An 18,311-nucleotide genomic window follows, 5' to 3' on the forward strand; every position below is an offset into this window, starting at 1 on the left:
TACCAAACATATTTTCCTTCTCCAGGGACTGTTCTCTCCTGACAATAGGTACAAAGTAGAGAAGATGCAGTCGTGCCTCTAAGAAACACTCTAGCTGTACTTCTTCCAAGAGCAAGCATTTTAGAGGGTTGTCATTTTAGCGGGTCATGATATTTTAAACTCCAGCATCACAATTCAAACGCATCCATTCTTTCTCAGTCTTCTCCAACACGGCCTGAAATGATGTCTACCTCTTAGTATGCATGGCCTTGTGTTGGCCATCTTCTTGAAGGTGGGTGTGAGCTCCACTTAGCAAATCACTTTGAACCAACAGTATGAGGATAAATCTAAAAGTATTGCTACAACGTCAGAGAAATCGTTCTTAACATTGCTACAATACGAAACTGTTGCCTGTCTCCATGCACTCGGCGTAGCTCTGCTCACTTCTGAAGTCAGGGAGACTGCTCTCTTGGAAGAACTCCATCCCCTTCCATGTACTCCATATCAAAGTCAAAGTTTTGGCTTCCTTAAAGGACTCAAAGCATGTTTCTGTCCAATGTTCTTTTAGTTTTAGGAACAAAAAGACATCTGAAGGGGGAAAATGAGGGCTGGAGAATGGACAGAGTAAAGTTTCCCAACAAAATTTCCATAAGATAGCTTTTGCTCCCACCTCAGAAGACAACCTCTCTACCTTGAATTTAATGGACCCAATAGATCCTGGTAGTAATTATATAGCACTGCTTAGCATGACTGAACTATTGAATGGTATGATGCACGGGTTATGTCCCAATAAAGTAGGTTTTTTTGTTCTATATTATTTTAAAAAGCATCTGTTTTGATTGAAACTTCTTTTGAGTTTTGTTGTTTTATTTCTTTTTAAGGCACCCTATCAAGACTAAGTCAAGCACACTACTAAGAATTATCTCTGCGGCCATCCACTGATGAATGAGACATGTTTTTTACATGTTTCATTTGGAATAAACACACACACACACACACACTATATATAGTGGAACTGGAACCTTGGTAGCAATGCATTTAGACTTACCCTTGTACAGCAAAGATGAAGGGATGCCACTTCTGAGATAAGATTTTCAGGAAATGTGTCTTTTCTATATTTTTTTGAAAAAAAACCAACAAAACAAAACCAATTATTGTGAACTGCCATATGCACAGTACCAGGCTGCAAGAAGCTTAACCCGTCATCTAGCGTCACACAAGAAACTGAATCTAGCGAATAACCATGTGAGTGAGCACTGGAAAGGACCCTCCCCATTTGAACTTTAAGAAGGCTGCAGCCCGGCCTTAGTCCAGTCTAGTAAGAGACCTTGAACTAGAAGCACTTTACCAAGCTACACCCAGATTCCTGAGCCACAGAAATTATGTGATAAAAAATGCTCTTTTTTGAAACATAAAAATTTGGAGTAATCTGTTATACAGCAATAGGTAACTAATAGATAGTGCAACCCTCATATCCAATGTTAGTATATTCTTAGTTTTCAGGAGCCTGCGTGGCAATAATAGCTACCCAATGGGCTGCAATTCACAAAGTCAGAAGTTTGAAACCTCGAGCCAAGTAGAGGGAGAAAGACGGGGGCCTTCTGCTCCTATAAAGAGTTACAGCCTTAGAAACTCACCGGGGCAGTTCTATCCTGTCCTACAGGGTCTCTATGAGTCAAAAGCAACTCAATGGCAATGAAGAAGCTCAATTCTCCAAACACATATCTTCCCTTTTATTTGTAAGAGTCATATTATTGCTTGGATGAAAGTAAAGACTGTTGTCTTTGGAGCTGCGTACTATTTTGGATGAGTAAATTTAAAAAAGAAATCCTTATAGCCAAAGACTAGATTATGTCCTTTTCAGAAAAAGCCAACTCAGAAAGTGACGAAAACTGAGATTAGGATAGTCTCCCTAACTAAGACAAGAAACTATGAAAAACCATAAAAACTAATGTATCAGTACCTTCACTCATCGTTTTAGGACTGTAGAAAGCAAAATCATTTTATTCATTAAAAGCTTAGCCATGTTTTTTTCAATCCTTTTCAATTCAGTGAATTATATATACTCACTACCATCAAGTCAGTGCTGACTCATAGTGACCCCTGTGGGTTTCTAAGACTACAACTGTTTGTGGGAACAGAAAGCCCAGTCTTTCTCCTGTGCAAAGCAGCTGCTGCCCATGCAGACCGTAGCCCAATGGGTAACGTAACCACTGCAGCACTGGGGCTCCTAGGGATCAATGTGGTAACTGGAAAATACCGAGACTGCCACCCTACCCCCTCTGCACCACCAGAGAGAAATAACCTCAACACAAACAAAATTGATTCTAAGCACTTATTCTGTAAAGGAACATAATTGCTCTGTTTGCTACAAGAGCCCATATTATTTCAGATTGTATTCATTGCTTATTCATTTCCCCAAACAATTCCTCCCTGGTCAAACTTTCCTATACAAATAAAATACTTTGTTAGATAATGTTTACTAATAAACTGAAGGCAATGGTGACTATTAAAATAGATAAAGTATTCAATTAGAAGAGCTTAATTACAGTGTGACTTTGTGTAGAGTTCTAGCTTGTAATTTTATCTGATAGCAATGTCGTGTTCATTCAAAATAAGACATCACATATTTGGTTCCTTTCAGATTTAACTGGACGATTTGGGCAATGAATGGGTTATACAAAGATTCTGAGTACCTAGGTCCACACAAATAATGCTGATATTTTCTATGTTTTACTGTGGAAAATATAATCATAGGGCACCCACCCAGAACACACAGTCTCACAACAGGAGCTTCCACCATGAAATTTTGTATAAATGATATTCCAGTTGGGGATAAGATCAGAACTTCTCCTTCAACAGCTGTTCTGAATTTTCTTCTCTACAGTCTTCCCCTTCTGATATCCCAGTATATTTATAGCTGAGAGCAGGCATGTTCTCTTCCCCTTCTGATATCCCAGTATATTTATAGCTGAGAGCAGGCATGTTCTCTTCCCCTTGAATCCATCAAGCCTTATTTCTTGATGGATAAAATGTTCTGAAGGTTCACTTAACTTCTCACTTTCTCTACATTAATCCTAACGGAGCCAGTGATGTTGGAAAATGATAGTCTTGTCCAGTTGAATGACTGATTATATACTTGCTATAATCTATAAAATTGTCATTACCCCTCTCTTGAACAATTATTGAACAAATTACTAGCAATTACATTCTGACAGCTGGTTTGACAAAGTTTAGGCTATCTTAAGACCTCACCTTTGCTTATTGATTACAATGTAAACCAGTCCTCTTAGAATTGTATTTTTCTTCTTATATATTGCATCATTGATAACACATTGTAGGCATTTTGTTTTATTATCTTAAAAATGGGTACCCTATCTGTAGAAAAAGCATATGCTATTTCCTTCACATAAGTTCTATCAAATTATCGACTATATTTATAAAGGTCTATGACTAGCCAGAATAACTTAGGTGGCAATTCTCTGGAACTTTTTTCAAAGGGTAATCTGAATTACATAACACTGAGGACAGATTCTTTAATTCTGATATACATATATTTTTTAAGTTTTGTACTTTAGCACTGACACCGGACAGATGGCCTCATTCACAAAGCACCTAGTTTTCAACTACAATCAATTCCCACAACTTAACACCAGAGAGATTAGTGTGAAAATATAAATCTGTTCTCACTTTTCTACTTAAAATTCTTCAATGAGTCCTTAAGAACTGCCCTGGTTCAAGCCTAACCTCCTCTGAATGCACAAAGGAGACTCCAACTCCACAGCGGCTCAAGGCTGATTGCCACGGAGCAGAGGTGAGACGCACCTCCACCCTCCATCCTTCTTTACCATATTCAGACACCAACCTTCCCTCCCAGAAACCCTACTTCTCCTCTGGGTTAGAGAATCCATTGAAATGGCCACACAGAACTCACAGAAATACTCACAATTGTGGGGTTTATTACAGAAGATAACAGGTTACAAAATGTTAAGGATACAGTTCTTTTGTCCACTACACCTCCTCTTGGCCATGCTGAAAGGCATCTATCTAGTCCTTGGCCTTCTCAGTCACATGTTCCCTTGACATCTGCTCTGCCTTATAATCCTGGTTCTGATCCGCTGCTGTTTCATGATCTCAGTGTTATGACCTCTGCTGCCTCTGTCACTTCAGAAACAGATCTCTCGTGAACTCTGGGGTGACGCTTCTTTCTCTGAATCCACCACTAAGCATGAGGTCTTAAGGGAGATGTAGCTTCTTAATTTTTTTGTCTCTCAAAACTGTAGTGTCTGGAATATAATAGCCACTCAGTATATATTTGTTGAATTAGCTAGAGTATATACATGAGGGGGGACCCAAAAGAAACCGAATTTCTTTATCAAAATTTTGTGTTTAAATTTTTTTATGAAGTAACTTATCAACTTCAAAGGACTCTCCATTACACTTAATACATTTGTCAAATCTGTAATTCCATTCTTGGAAACATTTTTCAAACTCATCTGTTTGGGTGACTGACAGCACCTCCCTTGTTTTTTTCTTCACCTCGTCTACATCGTCAAATTGCTGTCCTTTCATACCCCTCTGCATTTGTGGAAACAAAAAAGAAGTCACACAGAGTGAGATCAGGTGAGTAAAATGTGTAAGGAAGGAGAGGCATGCTGTTTTTGCCAAAAACTGACGCACTGAGTTGGTTGCGTGAGCAGGTGGCAAAATCAGTCGCCTATCTGCCACAAATCAGACCTTTTGCCACATACTGTTATGCAATCTTCTCAGAACTTCTAAATAGAAAGCTTGATTAACAGTTTGACCTGGTAGAAGGAAATCCAAAGGCACTACGAGTCAATATTTTCATCCATTTGGGAAGTTGACAGACATCCAGAATGAGATTTGTCATCAATAGACATTTCACCTTTTTTGGAAATAAGAAAACCCTTGTTCACTTGAGTTTTTCCTAAAGCACTGTCCTTGTAAGCTGTGCTCAACATCACAACAGTTTCTGCAGCATTTTTCCTGAGCAGGAAACAAAATTTCACAGCCACATGCTGTTCTCCTAAATTGGCCATCACAAAAAAACAAGGTTTGAGTGAAACTGATTTTATGAAAAGAAGTCTCAGAGATAACCTTCCAGGTGACGCCACTGGGTGAACTAACTCAGAATAAGTAGGTTGGTGATCATCTAGTGAGAAAAATGTGTACTACAAAAGTCCTGCTCCACCCAGCAAAATTTTGGGGGCTTACCCCCTTGCAAAAGTAGATTGGGAAAATATTTTTCTTTTAAGAGAATGCTAGGACAAATGAGCCACAGCAGAGATAATAATTTACAAATTGCCATTTATAATTCATTTATGAACTACATTCATACATTTTTAGGGTATCAGTTGTCTTTCCAATCGAGTACTGGAAACCCCAGCTAGATAAGAACGTAAGGGCTATGCTACTCTTTGATCAAATAAAATCAAAAACTATGAAAAATAGGGACTTATACACATTATTGAAATGTGAAATAAATAAAATACACAATATACACCAGAGAGAACCCTGGTGGCAAAGTGGTTAAAGTGGCTGGTTGGTAACTATTAGGTAGGAAGTTCAAAGCCACGATCCACTCCACAGGAGAAAGATGTAGCCACCTGCCTCCATGCTCTCTCTTGGGGAGCTGATATGAGCCAGAATGAGCTCACTAAAAGTGGGATATCTATGAGACAGGGAGAAATGGGGAGAGAAAGAGAAAGCTTTTGTTGTATTTCATTAAAAATGTGGAAAAGGCCTTCTGTTCTTATATAACTACCCTTTCAGCAGTTGATTGACAAGGGAACTGAGTCTGAAAATGGAAAAGTAAACCAAACGTAAAAACATCATTTCTGTTCATGATTTTTCCATCCTAAGATCTTCCTCAGGTTTATCCTGTGAAATTTACCATGTCACAAATTTTATAATTCTGGAGTGTAAAATTTACCTGGAAAACAAATAATCCAAGCACTTTCCAGCTCCTAAAGCTAAAAGCAACCCCAATGTACAATTTGTAGCAGCAGCAATTTCAAAGGAGTTTATTTCATTTCACATTTCACTCTTTTTGAAATTGTCTCCTATTAAGAAACCCATTTCAAACACACATGTTCCCTGCACTGTGATTCAAACGAGCTCTGCTGAAGATAAAGTTAAACGTCTTCCATCTGAATTTATGAAGACGCCCAAACCCATCCATAGATACATACTCCTGTTGCCTCAACTTTCAAAAGAAAGGCAAGTGAAATTAAATCCTGCAGTGCAGATGTGGGACAGTAAAGCCGCAGATGGCACACTCTGCCCTAAGGAAAATCCATATACTCTATTCAGAGAATACATTTGATTTAAACTACTTTAGAATAAATCAGGAAACAAACATCAGTTTGACTGCACGATCCCCAAATCACTAAACCTATTGTAGAAAGTTACTGTTGTCATGTTTCATCAAGTCAGTTCTAACCTACAGCAACCTATGATGCACAACAGAAAGAAACACTGCCCAATCCTTCGCCCTCCTTAAAATTGTTCCATCACAACTACTGTGTTAATCCAACTCTTTGAGGGCCTTCCTTTTTACCCCGATACACCTCTGCTTTACCACACATGGTGTCCTTCTCCAGGGACTGGTCTCTCCAGACAAAATGTCCAAAGTATGTAAGATGAACTCTTGCCATCCTTGCCCCCAAGGAGCACTCTGGCTGTACTTGTTCCAAGACGGCTTGTGCTTTGATCAGGCCATGGCACTTTCAATGTTCTTCACTGGCACCACAATCCAGGCACATCCATCTTTCTTCTCTCTTCCTTATTCAATGCTCAATGTTCACGTTCGTATGAGGGGATTGAAAATACCAGGACTTGAGGCAGGCCTACATTAACCCTCAAAGTAACACCCTTGCCTCTCAATACTCCAAAGGGTTCTTGTGCAGCAGATTTACCTAATGCATCTTTTGATCTCCTGACTGCTGCTTCCATGAGTACAATTGTGGATCCAAGCAAGATAAAATCCTTAGCAACTCCAAGCATTTCTAAGTCTACGTGTTGTAACCTATTGGTCCAGTTTTGAAGATTTTGGTTGTTCACATTGAGCTATAATCCATACTGAAAGCTACAATTCTTGATCTTCATCAGCAAATGCCAATTTAGGGGAAAATGACATTTTGATAAAGTTGAGTCTTCTCATTTATAACGATTATATGACTCAATTATGTCAATATTCTTTCATTCATTTTGAGAAAGTTTTATATTTTTCTCTGTAAATTTATTTTCAGTGATTTGCTATTTCAATCCTGTTAAAAGATTATCTGTCTTAGGCTAGGTTCTCTAGAGGAGAGTTTTGCTGGTTTTCAGTGACAGTTATATATGTATGTATATAATTTTTTGTTAATTGCTATCAAGTCAATTCTGCCTCTTCGTGACTGCCAGTGTATTTCTGAGATGGTAACTGTTTATGAGAGTAGAAACCCCAGGCTTCATAGCTGCTGGTGGTTTCAAACTGCCAGCCATGTGGCTCACAGCCCAACATGTAAGCACTATGCCACCAGAGCTCCATGTGTATATATAGAAAGATATTTATATCAAGAAATAGCTCACACCATTAAAAAGTGGGTAAATCCAGTCCAGTTCAAGTCCATAGGGCAGATGTAAGCTGAAGGACTCTCCTGACTCCTGAAGCTATAGGGGTGGATGAACAGGAAGCAGGAAGATGAAGCTGGTAGACCACAGGCTAGTGGATGCCACACTGAATGAGTCTGAGATGGGCAGAATGAATCCAAGGCTGGCAGTCTGCTGATGGCTCCTGGGATCACTAGGTAATATAAAAGGAGACGGACAAACAAGAGGCAGGCTTCAAATCCAGGCAGCTTTCACACAGTGGCCACTACTGGAATGAACAGCTCCCCCAAATGTATGAAGACTCTGACTAAGTTAAGGAGGTCTGTTGTCCCCACAACGACTTAGCTGCTTCACAGAATTCCCATCTCGGAATTGACCACATGATGCTAGATTATACCATGGGAGAATCCTCGCCCATCCAAGTTGACATAGAAGCTATCACAGTATTTTATTTACATTCCAGCTTCTACTTGTTATTAATACACATAACAATATTGGGTTTTGATATCTACTGAATAGATCATTTAAATTTCCTACAAACTTAATCATCTTACCTAAAAATAGCAGAAATTCTTTGTTTTCCTTTCCAATTTTTATTTATTATCTTGTCTTATATTACTGAATTAAATCTACAGGAGGGGAGTAGAATAATGAACAAGCAGGGCACGTTCTTAATTTGATCGGGAAATTCTTCACAATTCAACATTAGAAACTATATATTATAAGCAGTTCATTACAATATTCATTTTCATCAAAGACAAAAAAAGACTATTCCAATCCATTCCTATTTAGCCAATTTTTAAAATAATAGAAATATGTAATTTAAGCACATATATAATTTCCTTATATATTAAAATTACAATATTTTCATATATCTTTATAAGAGATGTTTGCCCATAATTATATTTATTCATCATGTCCCTTTGGAAATTTTTTCAAAAGTCCTCCTAGCTTCACAAAATGGGGCCCACTACAGTTCCAAACCACCAGCACTCCTTATGATAAACACGAGGGCTTTTATTCCCCAAAAGTGTTACTGTCCTGGAAACCCAAAAGGGCAGGTCTACCTTGTCCAGTAGGATCACTATGAGATGGCATTGACTACATGGCACTGAGTGAGTTTGGAACATCAAAAGATGAGGGGTCATCATCTGGCACCCCTTCCCACAGTAACTGGGCTTCGCCCAACACCCCTCCCACCTGCAGCAATGGGGCTTCTCGTGATTTCTTTTGACACAACCCCTTACCCCATGACAGTGGGGCTATTCCCACAGGAGCCCGGCACCTCACGTCGCAGCAGTAGCTTTGCAGCCCCACCTTCAGCTGTGGGGCTTTTCCCACCTCTCCAGGCCTCTCCAGCCCGGGCAGCTGGACTTTTCCTGCTTTCACCCAGCACTTCCACCTGCAAAAGTGGGGCTTTGCCTGTTTTCCTGTCTTCGCTGATCACCTCCACTCACAGTAGAGGGGCTTTTCCTGCCTTTGTCAACATTCCCTCTTGTGGCAGCAGGGCTTTGCGTCTCCACTCCACACTGCCATCCCTCATTTGCTACGGTAAGATTTTTTGTTCTGATGATGCCTTATACCTGATCCCTTCGATACCTTGTGATTGCACTGCCTGGTGTGCTTCTTCCATGTGGGCTTTGTTGCTTCTGAGCTAGATGGCCGCTTGTTAACCTTCAAGTCTTTAAGACCCCAGATACTATATCTTTTGATAGGCAGGGACCATCAGCTTTCTTCACCACATTTGTTTATGCACCTATTTGTCTTCAGCGATCGTATCATGGAGGTGAGCACACAATGATATGATTTTTTGTTCTTTGATGCCTGATAACTGATTCCTTTGTCAGCTCGTGATCACACAGGCTGGTGTGTTTCTTCGATGTGGGCTTTGTTGCTTCTGAGCTAGATGGCTGCTTGTTTATCTTCAAGCCTTTAAGACTCCAGACGCTTTATCTTTTGATAGCCGGGTACCATCAGCTTTCTTCACCACATTTGCTTATTCACCCGCTTTGTCTTCAGTGGTTGGGTCGGGAAGGTGAGCATCATAGAATGCCAATTTAATAAAAGAAAGTATTCTTGGTGTGAGTGGTGATACTGGGAGCGTAGAAGGAGAGTGGGTTGGAAATGGGGAACTGATTATAAGGATCTACATGTGACCTCTTCCCTGGGGGACGGACAACAGAAAAGTGGGTGAAGGGAGACGTCGGACAGGGCAAGATATGACAAAATAATAATTTATAAATTATCAAGGGCTCATGAGGGAGGGGGAAGCGGGGAGGGAGGGGGAAAAAAGAGGCTAGGGGCTTAAGTGGAGAGCAAATGTTATGAGAATGATGAGGACAATGAATGTACAAATATGCGTTACACAATTGATGTATGTATGAGTTGTGATAAGAGTTGTATTAGCCCCTAATAAAACTATTAAAAATAAATTAATTAAATTAAATTAAAATTTAAAAAAGACAGAGACTAGCAGATTGGATTAGAAAAAACACCCATCAATCTGCTGTCTACAAGAGGTACATCTCAAGCTCTCAGACATAAATAGGCTAAGGATCAAAGGCTGGCGAAAAATATACCAAGCAAATGGTAATTCAGGAAAATCAGGCGTTATAATCCTAATGTCTGACAAAATTGATCTCAAGGTGCAAGCCATAACAAGAGATAATGAGGTATCAGTAGAACATGAACCAGTGAGCATAATAAACATATACATGCCCAACGACAGGCCTGGAAAATTTATCAATCAAATTCTCCAAAAGAAGAAAAAAAAATCACAGTTTCACCAATCATAGCAGGTGACTTTAATATACCAATCTCTGAGAAAGGTCACAGGGAAAGAAGCTTAACAAGGAAACTACAGAACTAAACTCTACAACTAGTCAGCTTAACCTGATAGTCTTGTTCAGAGATCTCCACTCAAATTTAAATTAATTCACATTCTTTTCAAACCCACATGACACATACTTGAAAATAGACCACGTGCTGGGACACAGTGGAGCTTATTTAAATTCAAACACATAGAGATCACTCAGACTTCCCTCTTGGACCACTATGCTGAAAGTCTGGATATAAACAAAAGGGTGATTAAAATAACAAGGGCAAATAATTGGAGGATGAAAAACGCTAATTCAAAATGAGTGGGTACTGGCCCAGACCAGAGACAAAATTATGAAGTTCTTAGAAACCAAGGAGAAAGAAAATACAACATAGGAACACAGCAAAAGCAGTTATCAGAGGAAGTTTGATAGTGATAAATGCACACATGAAAAAGGAAGAGAGACTTATGATTGATACGCTGCCACAAAACCTCAAGCAATTAGAGTGGAGTAACAGGGCAATCCTACTAATAGCCAAAGAAAGGAAATAATAAAAATCAGGGCAGAAATAATTGATTGGGAAAACAAGAAAACAATGGGAAAATCAATGCAATTAACAGCTGGTTCTTTGAAAGGATTAACCGACACTATAGACTGTTGGCAAACCTAACCAAAGAAAGGAAGGAACACATATCAATAGTCAGGATGAGGGATGAAATAAAGGATATTTTAATGGACTCTAATGAAATTAAAAGGCTAATAACACAGTACTATGAAGACCTGTATGCCAATGAATTCAACAACTTGGAAGACATGGACAAATACCATATATACTCATGTATAAGCTGTTTTTCAGCATATTTTTTATGCAGTTGTAGTAAAATTAGGTGCCTCAGCTGATATTCGGGTCAGCTTATACTCCAGTATATACAGTACTTGGAAAAACAATCATTCCCTGGACTATCCCAGATGGATGACAAGAAACTCAACAGACCCATAGCAACAGATGAAATAATCAAGGTTATCAAGAGAATTACCAAATTAAAAATTCCCTGGGCCAGATGGTTTCACAGGAGAATTCTACAAAACATTCAGGGAAGAACTGACACCAAACCTACACAAACTTTTCCAGAGCATACAAAAAGATGGCAACCTCCCAAACTCTTAATGATGCTAATATAACACTGATACCTTAAGCAGGCAAGAATCCATAAGTATTACAGATTGATATCTCTAATGAACATTGATGCAAAAATCCTTAACAAAATACTGGCCAGTAGAATACAAAAATACATAAAACGAATAATTTACCATGATCAAGTGGGATTCAACCCAGGGATGCAGGGATGGTTCAACATCCAAAAGTCCATCAGCACTTTTGACACATTGACAAGATAAAGGATACAAACCACATGATAATATCAATAGATACAGAAAAAGCATTGGAGGACATCCAAAACCCACTCATGTTTAAGACACACTAGAAAATAGGAATGGAAAGAAAAACACTCACAATACAAGCTGTATATGCAAAACCAACAGCCAATGTGGTATTCAATGGAGAAAAGACAAAATGAAAAAGGGTACCAGAAAAGGATGCCCTTTTTCCCCAATTTTATTTTACATTGTATTTGGGGACCTAGCTAACAACGTAATGCAAAGGAAAGAAATCAAAAATATTTGTCTAGGGAAAGAAACTGCTGTTACTCTCACATGATGTGATTTTATATATTGAAAACTCCAAAAGCTCCACAAGAGGAGTGTTGGAAGTGATAGAGGAATATAGCAGAGTGGCAGGATGCAAAATCAACAAACAGAAGTCTATTGGAATACTATATACATCACAGAAGAGGCAATAAAAATGGTAGTACCCTTCACAATAGCAACACACAAATTGAAATATCTAGGGATATAACTAACCCCCCCCCAAAAAAAAACCCAAAAGATTTACACTATGAAAACAATAGAACACTATTACAAGAAACCAAAAGTGACCTCTACAAATGGAAAAATATCCCATGCTCATGAATCAATAATAAAGATGTCAGTCCTACCCAAGGCACTATTTAAGTTTAATGCTATCCTGAAACAAATACTAATATCTTTCTTCAAAAAATTGAAAAAACTGACTACCAACTTCATATGGACAAGGAAAAAGCTCAGAATTAACAGAGAACTCCTCAAGAAGAAGGATAAAGTCAGAGGTCTTGCTTTACCTTACTTTAGCACCGACTATTCAGCCACAGTGGTCAAACCAGCATGGTATTGGTATAATGACATATACTCATACCAATGGATAAGAACTGAAAATCTAGATATGAAATCATCAGCATACAGACACGTAATCTTTGATAAGGCCCCAAAGAATATCAAATGTGAAGTGGATGCCCTCTGCAACAAGTGCTGCTGGAAAAAAGGAATTTTGACCTGCAGAAAATGAAGCAAACCCCTACCTCACTGTATGCACAAAAATAAATTCAAGATGGATCACAGACCTCGAAGTAGAACCCCAAACTATTAGGGTCACCAATGAGGGAATTGGGACAAACCTCAAAACTCTTGCACAGAGAATACATAGGCATCAGAAATAGGAAAGGGCCCAAACACAGAGGAATCACAAATTGACATGTGGGATATACTGAAGATAAAACACTTGTGTACATCAAAAGAACACTCTCAAAGAGAGCCCAATTCAAAAAATCAGAAAGTAACAAGTGTTAGAGGGAATGTGGTGAGATAGGAACTCTCATCCCCTGCTGGTGGTCCTGTAGGTATGTGCAGCCATTATGGAAATTGATTTGGCGATACCTAAAAGAATGGAAATTGAGCTACTATAGAACCCAGGAATCCCCGTACTGGGCATAGACCCAGAAGAAGTTAGAAACTTACCACAGCCAGATGTCTGTGCTCCTATGTTCATTATGACACTGTTCACAATCACAAGTTGGAAACAACCTAAATATCCATCAACTGATGAATGGATTTTAAAACTCATATATACACACAATGGAGTACTACGCATCCCTAAAAGAGCAGTGATGAGCACATTAAGCACATCGTCTCATGGAAAGAGTTGGAGGAAATTATATTAAGCAAAATAAGCCAAGTACAAAAGAGCAAGTACCACAAAAGCTACTAAGTGCATAAATTCCCAGGGTGAGATCCAGGCACTCTGGAAGGGGTCAGCCCAGGGGTGCAAATGGCAGCTTACTAAAAAGGAGTGGAAAAGAGAGGGGAAAAATGACACAAGTAGAGGGGAAACCGGGCACTCATTCAGGGTATTGTAATGTCACCACAGGAAAGGGAGAGAGGGACCAGTCCTCATCCCGATTCATCAAGCCTTGAGGGCAACATACCAGTATGGAGCCCTGAACTAACAGAGAGGACAGTGGGGCCAGCGGCAATCCCAGCTACATTGACCCCTTCCCAGAAGAATGCACTACAGAGGACAGCACTGAAGATATTTCCCTAGGGCCCTGGGAGAGGGCAGGTCTTCCCAGACCACACAGGAGCAAACTAAGGAGAGAGAGAGAGAGAGAGAGAGAAACAGCATCCTGTCATCAAGCCTTGAAGACGACATTCCTACTCAGAGTAGTCAATGAATAGAGACAACCATAGGGTCAGACCCACAGCACTGATGGGGATGGCACTGGAAACACAGTGTGGAAATTGTGCCCTGTCTGACACATCCACCCATCACACACACACACACACACACACACACACACACACACACACCCCAGGGAGAAACATGAAGGGAGCACAACAGAGCAGCAAGGGGAGCAAAGCAACAAAGTTCCCGAGGAATCCTGAAAATTACTTCTGACTCGGGGGCAGGGCTTGACCCCTCATCAGAAAACACTCATAAGGGTCAGCAGACAGACCTGGAACTATTTATAGGCTCCCCTCCCTCATGTCTGTTTATATAAGATAGGCAGGATAAACAATCCTGAGGAGAAAACAATGGGACTGACACTTCTGGGAGAACAAGGGAGAGAGGAGGCCAGGGAAAAGGAAGGGGGAGCCAACAAACTCAGGGACAAGGGAACAACAAGGGATCTAAAATCGATGGTGAAGAGGGCATAGAATGCCTGATGGGGTTTGATCAAGGGCATTGTAGCCCAGAGGAATTACAGAGAGCTGAATGAAGGGCGAGCATGATAGTGGGGCAGGAGAAAAGGAAAAGGAAAAAGAGAAACGAACTAGGAGGCAAAAGACATTTATAGAGGTATAAATATAGGCTTGTATGTATCTAAATGTATTAATATATAATGATAGATATATAGGTCTATGTACATATATTTATATGCTAAGTATCAAGATATCAGATAGACCTTGGGTCTTTACTCAAGTACTCACTCAACACAAGAACACCTTGTTCTAATTACCCTGGCATTCTTTGGTACCCACCCTCCTGACATGATCGCTGTAGTCAAAATGGGTGCATAAGCAAATGTGGTGAAGAAAGCTGATAGTGTCTTGCCCTTAAAAAATACAGCATCTTGGGTCTTAAAATCTTGAAGATAAGCAAGTGGCCTTCTAGCGGAGAAGCAACAAAATCCATATGGAAGAAACATACCAACCTGTGCCACCATGAGGCGTCAACAGGATCAGGTCTCAGATACCAGAAGATCCAAAATCACATTGATGCGAACGAGGGGGATGAGAGTGGAGACCCAAAGGTCATCTGTAGATAATTGAACATCCCCTCACAGAAAGTCCACAAGGAAGGGATGAATCAGCCAGGGTGCAGTATAGCACTGACAAAGCACACAACGTCCCTCTAGTCCTTTAATGTTTCCTCCCTTCACTATCCTGACCCCCAGTCTACCTTACAAATCCGGCTAGACCAGAGCATGTACATTGGTACAGATGAGAGTTCTCAACACAATGAATCCATATAAATAAAGCCCCCAGGAACAATAATGGCACTAAGGATACCATGAGGTTAGGGGGAAGATGGGTGGAGAAGAGGGAGAAAGGGAGAACTGAAAGCAATGATTGTTGTTATAAGAACTGTGAGATCCCCCAATAAAATTGTTTTTAAAAGGTGAGGGATAAGGGATTCAGTGGTACAATGCTCACTTTCTATGGGAGACGCTGTTTAAATTTTCTGAATTCACCTTATATTCAGACATCGTTCTTCTGTCTGCATGTTGATATGATGTGCAGGTTTCAGCCAAATTTTCAGCCTAAGATAAATTAGGAAGAAAGACCTGGCTAACAACTTCCCAAAATCTAACAGCAAAAAATCAAAATTATCTGAACCACAATTGACCACGAGTTGGTAGAAAGGTAGGCAGCGTTTTTCCACTGTGCATGATTTTGATATGAGCCAGTGGTGACTTCACCACAGCTAACAATAACAAAGCATCATGAAATAAACTGGGAAATAAATTCTTCAGAAAAGGATGGGAAAGACTGAAGTTATTTGTATGCCAAGAGGTTGGTAGAGCTCAATGCTTATGTCAATAGTTATGTCAACCATATCAACCTGATATTTTCCAAAATTTTTGAAATTATGTTTTCAATTTTCTTAATAGCTACGTAATCACTTATATGTACTGCTTTTATTTGTTTGAGTAAGCAGTAGTTTTCAGGAATGTGTCCATTTCATTCACATCTTCATATTTTTGTCATAAAAGCATTCATAATATCTTATTTTCATCTCTTTTGATGCCAGGAGGTATGTGTGTATTATTAATTATTTATTCATTATTTACTACACTTTCTCTATTTTCCTGATTGATCTTGATTTTTAAGGAAAAAAAGACATAGGCAAAGTAAGAATAAAATGGAACTTCCTCAATTTGATGAAATTACCCAATAAGCACCTACAGCAGCTAATGTCTAAGGAGTTTGGTAGACCTCCATTGGGTACTTTCAGCTCCTGTCATATTCTCTTCTCACAGTGAGCCAGACAACCTCTTTCCCTTTTCCCAGTTCCTTCTCAGCGACAGCACAGCTACCGCTTTCCTTTCAGAGAAGTTGCACAGTGACTCAGTGACACAAAAATGTCACTCCAGGAATAATATTGTTGCTTAAGGGACAGCGAACTCCCGAAAATTAATAATAGTGATGACTTCAAAACACAATGAACACCTCAATGCCACTGAATTGTACACGGGAGAACGTTGCAATGGCAAATGTTCTGTTCTTTGCTCATTCACCACAATTGAAAATAAGGCAGTTGCCCTTGACAGCTGGCCGGTCCACCAGCTACTGTGTCGGTGATAGTCACAAACTCACAGACTCAATTGGCAGGGCGTGCGGCAAAACTGGAAGAGAATAAATCTCTATAAAATAAGGAATACATGTGAAAAATAGATGTTAAGCAATCTACTGCAGAGTCTGAAGACAGTAGAATGATTACGTCATTATTTTTGGTATAAAGGCAAATGTTACTGTTTTTACTTTTAATTTACAAAAACCCTATTGGTAGCAATGAACTCAGAAACGGAACTGAATAATTAAGAAAAAATGAAATACTACATATATCACTGAGAAAATTAATGATGATTGTGCAACGTGGTAAACTGATTGACATTTACCATCCATTACGGAGGTTAGAAAAGTACCTGAGTGTGCAAATAGCTTGACTGTAACTGCTACCTGAAAGGCTGGTGGTCCAAATGCAGCCCACAAAGCCCCACAGAACAATTCATGACGCTCCATAACACTGAGTCACTTTCAGTTGGAATGGGCTCCCGAGGCAATGGATTTGGTTTTAGTTCCACAGCGGCTATGATAAATACACCCAACACATGGAGACCAGAAAATAAATATTTTCTGAAAAATTATAGCATCTGTTTCAAAAGTAGCTAAGAAGTCTGAGTCAGAACATAACAATTCAACATGGGCAGCTGCAGAAGTTGCATTTGCACAACAATGATCTATCTTTTTATTTAGACCAAATGCTTCTTCCTCTAAATTAATTTCACTCACTCTGACTCCAGATTTCAGTTTAACACATACAAAGGAAGAAGGAATCTCGTTAACTCCATTAGCCATTAGCAGCAACAGAAGTTTGCAAACTGTCAAATGTCGCCAGATTTTAGAATAATATTTTCAGAATGATCTGACAGAATTATAAATTCCATTATAAACTCTGCTTTAAGATGCACTCAATAATGATTAAATTACAAGTTATAAGGGGTAACACAGCACATGTGAAGTATAGTATAATATCCTGGTCAAAAACAATGTTCTTACCAAACTAAGAAATCTTTAGGCATACATGTGTGTGTGTTCATATTCATGAGGAGACTTCAACAAGTTTGTAGAAAACAGAATTGTTGAATATAAAACTGACTATCTGTTCTGTAAACCTTCACTTAATTCACAATAAAATGTTTACATAAATAAGTAGATAATGCAATTTGGGCAGAAACACACAACCATAAGAAAGGAAATAGAATTTTTCCATGAATTTAAACTTCTTTGTATTAGTAAATAGGTCCTGATTTTATATATCCACATACATATATAGGCATGCCTCATTTTATTGTGCTTTGCAGAATTAACTTCCCAGATTCTACAAATTGAGGGTGTGTGGCAGCCCTGCACCAAGCAAGTCTCCCCACACCATTGTCCAATGGCATCTGCCCGCTTCGTGTCTTTGTGCCACATTTCAGTAATTCTCACAATATGTTCAGTCCATTAGCCATCAGAGCCACATAACTTTGAGAACTGTTAAATGTTGCCAGATTTTATAATTTTTCCATAGTGCCATTGCACACTTAATAGACTACCATAAAGTGAAGCACAACTTTCATATGCACTGGGAAGCCAAAGTGCTTGCATGACTAATTTTATTGCAATATTTGCTTTATTATCATGGTCTGGAATCAAGCCTACAATGTCTCTGAAGTATGCCTGTGTGTGCACACACATATATAT

The sequence above is a fragment of the Echinops telfairi genome, unplaced genomic scaffold (genome assembly GCF_000313985.2).
Source record: "Echinops telfairi isolate 266 unplaced genomic scaffold, ASM31398v2 ScPeMD7_443;HRSCAF=831, whole genome shotgun sequence".
Lineage (NCBI taxonomy): Eukaryota > Metazoa > Chordata > Mammalia > Afrosoricida > Tenrecidae > Echinops > Echinops telfairi.